Source organism: Prenolepis imparis, unplaced genomic scaffold, assembly GCF_030444845.1.
Source record: "Prenolepis imparis isolate NDT839.2.m4 unplaced genomic scaffold, iyPreImpa1.0 SCAF_4, whole genome shotgun sequence".
NCBI classification, from domain to species: domain Eukaryota; kingdom Metazoa; phylum Arthropoda; class Insecta; order Hymenoptera; family Formicidae; genus Prenolepis; species Prenolepis imparis.
The window spans coordinates 20,352,578-20,358,577 of NW_028141162.1; positions in this window are offsets into that span (position 1 = coordinate 20,352,578).

Sequence of the window (6,000 nt, forward strand, 5' to 3'; positions counted from 1 at the left end):
ATCTAAAATGTGCTCGTTTTGTTTTTTATCGACCATACTCAGCTGTCCGCGGTAGTAATTCGAGCTTCTACCGGATCCGAAGGTGCGTTACAGACAATCGACGAATCTTTCTACCGTTGTGTGAATTTCATCTTCTACGGCGAGATACGCGTGGTGAGGTAATTTATTGCGTAACATGCGTACAAAGAGTGCTTCATCTACCAAAGTTACTGATTCTTTTGCTTTTTTACAGGCTCTTGCGAACTGCCAAACAGGAATATTGTGCCCATCGTATTTTGGTACGAGTTCAAGAGCGCTTTGGAGATAGGATTTCGGATATCCTGCTTGTTGCGGAAAACAATTCGTTGCGGTTGCTGGATTTGGAAAACTAAAGGTAAGATTCGAACTTGTGGTTGGTTCTGTAGGAGTGGACGTGGTAAATTATTCGTTAATGCACGCATCATATTTTCGAGCATTTCCGTGCGTTTACATAATTCAGCTTCTTTTTCGCGCATTTCTTTAAATGCAATTTCGTAATTGACGCGATCTTCGTTTCTCGCGACGTGAATTGAGGGTTCCCCTGAACGATCCATTTTTAATATTTATAGTTATGTAAAGTTTTATTTGTAAATGTTACTAAATATTCGAAGTGTTTGTGAATGTTAATAAATAATCGATGTGTTTGTAGTATAATAGTAATATTTGTTAATAAATATGTTCGTAAAATCTAATTGTTTCGTATAATGTATAATTTCGTAAATAATTTTGTGCGATGTGTAATAAATAATATTTAAAATATTATTATTTTATATATAGTAATAGTATGTTCGTGGAATGCTAAATTGTTTCGTAACATGTATGTTTTTATAAATAATTTTGTGTAGTTTTATGAATGTATAATAAATATATAATAATTAATTTTTATAGTTTCGTATTATAATTATAATAAATAATAAGATTCGTGCTTCGTTAATTTCTTATTGTGTATAATTAATATTATGTGTGAAGTATTTGGTCTCGTATTTATATACGTATGTGATAAATAATATTTGTAGTTAATATTTTGAGTTACAAAGTTATATTAATTGATATTCTTAATTTGTTTGTTTCAGAGCGCTTATTATGAAAGTGAACTTGTGGAAGGTTATTCTTATTGTGTCGATCCTACCACGGTACTACCAGTTTATATGAGTGCTACCTATTAGCTAATGATGGTTGTCCTAATAAAGTCGGATAATCCCACCACGCTGTTACCAATTTTATTTTGGATATTTTACGTCCTGGAGGGAGATTTTGACGCGTTCTGGCGTGACCTATGAAGGTACGCAATAGAAAGCCTGGCGCGCGGGCCGAGCGGTAGAACACGCGTGGTCAGGACTTATGAAGAGAACGCGACGTCGCAGGACGACATAAACATGTATGCTTACGTATGTGTGCGTAAGGAAGGAAATGTAAGTAGTGAATCTTAAGTACTATATTAATGCTTGAGATAATAAATAATGCTAACTCGATATACAATAATATATATATATATATATATGTTTATTTTATTCCAGGGTTATAACTTCCGGTTCCCTGGGTGGCTTAATTATAACGCGAAAAGTCCGCGGGAGAATAATGACGTTTTAACTCTAGGCGTTTTCGTCCCAGGGATTTAAACAATATTTCCGGTTCCGAGTCGTCGGCCCGTTCTCTGAGATTGCCTAGATGGTCGACTAAAAGTTGTATTTGCTCGGATAATGGACGAGTTTGGCATATACGTGAAAAATCTCCAGTATATAACGCGCGTATTAGCCTTTTTATGAGATGAGAACGGCCAGATCTTCTTCCGCGTCCCATATTGCTAGTAAACAATTAATTAACGTGTGAGTATCAACAAATTCCATTTTAGTTATGTAATTTGTTAATATCCTGTGGTTAGTTAAATAATGATATATATTAACTTTATTTTGGAGTTTCTTGAGTGTTGCGGGTTTACGTTAATTATTTCCCCAGTTACCTTATCACTTAGACTGCTTAGGTTACATATATCAGTTGATTTTATTTATTAATAATTTATTTATTTTCAATAAGATGAACTAATTCTGTCTTTTATTAATTTACAGATAGAGAAGGAAGCGGTTATCGCCCTGAGAGAGGCGTGACCTTGAGGCTATAGGCAGGAGGTTCACCCTTGTAGAGGCGCTCCCCGAGAATTGGGTATAGAGCTGGAAGAATTGTCAAGGATCGCTCGCCCTGTCGGAGGCGCTCTAATGGATAGGAGCGGTGCGATGCCCTGTGAGAGGCGCGCGGTAACGAATGAATTTTTGATAGAAGACAGAATTATAATTAGATAAGTATAAAAATTCCTTAAGTAATAATTATTTTTCTTATATATCAGTCTGAGCTTGTGATTATTTTACAGATTCGAAAAACTGTGCCAATGGGGGATCGTAGTTTTACTACTATGCGGTCGATGAAGAAGATTATGGAGGGAAGAGCGAAAAGTAGTGAAACTCTGTGTCGAGTTGAATATATATTATTTTTGAATCGTGAAACAATTGTTAGTACCGTCGCGATACTTTGGTTATTTGATAGTTAAAGCGTTGCGTTAATTAATTATAATGAATTAATTTATAATGTAATAGTTAAGAGATGGTTAGGTAGCGCTCGAGAATAATTATAATAATAAGTTTGATTAATACTTACTATAGATTGTAGGTTTCCAGCAAGTTACTTGTAGAATAAATTTGTAAGATAGTTAAGAATAATGAATATTTATTTTATACACCCTAATATAATTGTAAGAATATTAAGTAGATGTGTGTAATTAGAAGTAGAATAAGTAGATACAAAGTGAATGTATATTCTATATATAATTATGATTTGTTCTGCTCTATCTGTATCTTAAAGATTTATACTGATAATAATGATGATCATCCCTTGCGAGCGGCGTGTATATACCTCTGGGCTACCCCCAGATTATGGAAACAAGCGGTTACAATATTTCCACGTGTCTCCGAATGATAGGGTCTCGCGAGAGAGTTTGAATATAATAACCGTTGTATTATATTTGCACAGCAACATTTGTATATTTATTTTTAGTCGTGATGTTATTATCGCTGTTTTTATAATGTAAGTTCTTTTAATATTTGTATTTGTCAAACAATAGGTGTTTTTATATTGAGTAAATAAAGAATACGTTGATTTCAAATGTTCCTGTGCTTTGGTGTTGTTATTATAAGTGCCCTTGTTTTCATATAGCTGCGAACAGATATATATATATATATATATGTAATTATTATTATAGAATTTAATAGGGAATATATGTATATATATATATATATATATGGGCGTATCCCGATTGGACACGTAACGATTCGACACCGCTCGATTGGACACGCATTATTGGACACGTTTTATTGGACACCGCTCGATTGGACACCGCACGGTTCGGCATCGCACGGTTCGGCACTGCACGGTTCGGCACCGCACGGTTCGGCACCGCACGGTTCGACACCGCACGGTTCGACACCGCACATTTTGTCATGTATGGATTTATTACACTAATTCTTATGTATATGAGATTCACAATTAAAATATTATAAATAGTTACTGTATTGTAGTTGAAAAATTAGTACTCTGTCGCAAATATAAAAGTTTTGCATTAAAGCCATGGCACACAAAAAATATGAAAAGTAAAAGGTCATTTACGTGGTAGCATCGAACGTCGAGCGTCTGCGTAGAAAATTATTGTTCAGATGTTAAATGTTATATTTGTAGCTTCTTGCGGCTAATAACATGACGAGTCATACGAATAAACAGTCGAGTTCAAAAGATTATATCCTAATATGCATACATTAGTTACTGACAATTAATGATTATTATAAATTAAAATAATTAATATAATAAATTTATTTGTTAGATTAATATTTATTATATTTATTATATTTATTATATTTGTTATATTAATTAACGATTACCATGTTATTAGCCGCGAAAAGCTAGATTCTATATCATTTAACATTATTTGTACAATAATTTACTGCGCGAACACTCAATAACGCTAGATGCTACATGTGAAAGCACCTTAAGACGTGAACAGTAAATGAATAATCAACCAATCACAGTCGAGAATCATGGCAACCACTATCATAGCATAGATTAGATTGTAGATAATTATTACAGCAATATTATTATCAATATTTTAATAATTTTTATTTTCGGTGATGTAACAGATTATTACATTACTATGATCAATAGTACATTATTGTATCCATGTAATACGTCCCAGTATCATAAGAGACATGCATTTACTGTATAAGACTATTTAAATCTGAACATTATTTGTAGTTTATTAAACTTTAATAAAATATAATAATTAATAACTCCTTTTCTCTCGACCAAACTGGCAAATATATTTATTAATTAATTCCTATCATTGTGATAGGAATTAATTAAAAAAATTTAATAAAATATGTTTAGTAACTGGTAATAATATGTATTACTGCTAAAGCAATATGTCTATACAAAATTATGTAAAAAATTTTAATTTATATTTATAATTTAGATTATTAAATATCGATTTTTTTCAATTTCTACAGGAGCTGAGAACGAGATATTCTGTGCATCCATAGTAATCAGCAAAACAAATCTTTAGCTGATATCAGAAGATTTATAACAAGAAAAAATCCATTTACAAATCATGAAATTTTATTAAGCGAGAGCTCATTATTATTGTCTCTGCTTTCAGAATCTTGTGAAATGATTTGGAATCATTTACTATGATTAATTTAAGTGTTTATCGAACAAGTATCAATGTGAATAAAGCTTTTACACATGTTTGTATAATGCTTAAAAAGTTTATAATTCTATCTAGGTAATACCTGTGTGTATGTGTGCGTGTATGTGTAGTTTAAAATAATATTTAATGATTTAATCCACAGAAAACAGTGTGATGTGTAATGTATTATTTTATTGCAATATTTAAGTAATATGTATGTGTCATGTCTGTTAAATTATCATTCTTACAAATAAATTGATAAGTAAAATTTGATAAAATGAAGCTCCTAGTTTTGTAATATATATATATATATATATATGTATATATATATGTGTCAATCGTATACTTTGACGACGATTTTTCGTAACCATTTGCAATTTGGACGACTTTTGGCTATTTTGACGACGGTCGTCAAAATTTTTACCGATAAATCGTATACTTTGGCGACGTCGTCAAACTAACTCGAAACGGAGGATTGATTAATTTGACGACATTGTATACTTTGACGACACTATATTTATTTTTTGGCGATTTTGACGACAGTAAAAAAATGTATCAAAGAATTGAAAATATAATATTCGACATACAATAAAATGATTTCTTTTTCATTAAAAATAATTTAAATGACTTAAACTCACTTAAAATGACTTATTTTGACGAGATTAAACACTCTTTTGTTTCGTATCTTAAAAAAAATATATTATACATATATACGATTAATATGACGATTAATTTGAATAAAAAAAAGATATATTATATATATCCTTTTTTTATTCAAATTAATTGTCAAATTAATCAATCCTCCGTTTCGAGTTAGTTTGACGACCGTCGTCAAAATAGCCAAAAGTCGAATATATATAATATAACATGCTGCCTTTAAGTATGATATGTTAAGCACTAATTATTACAAATATAATTATCACAGCGATACAGATACATTTCCCCAGAAAGTTATATGTATAAACACTATTGTCCAATATAAATGTAAATTTAATAAATAATTAAAAATAAAAAATTAACAGATTTTTACATGTATGTACATAAGATACATGTAATATATATAATACAGTATGCTGCCTTTAAGTATGTTAAGTACTATCTTTCCTGGCATATTCACCGATTAGCAGTACATGTTGTCTTCAAATCTTCTAATCGTTAATTTTTGTATGGCATGCTGCCTGTAAACAATTAAGAATTGTACTGTACTCTTTCGCAAATAAAATCTTACATATGTCGAGGCAACGTGGCCCTTAGAGGCA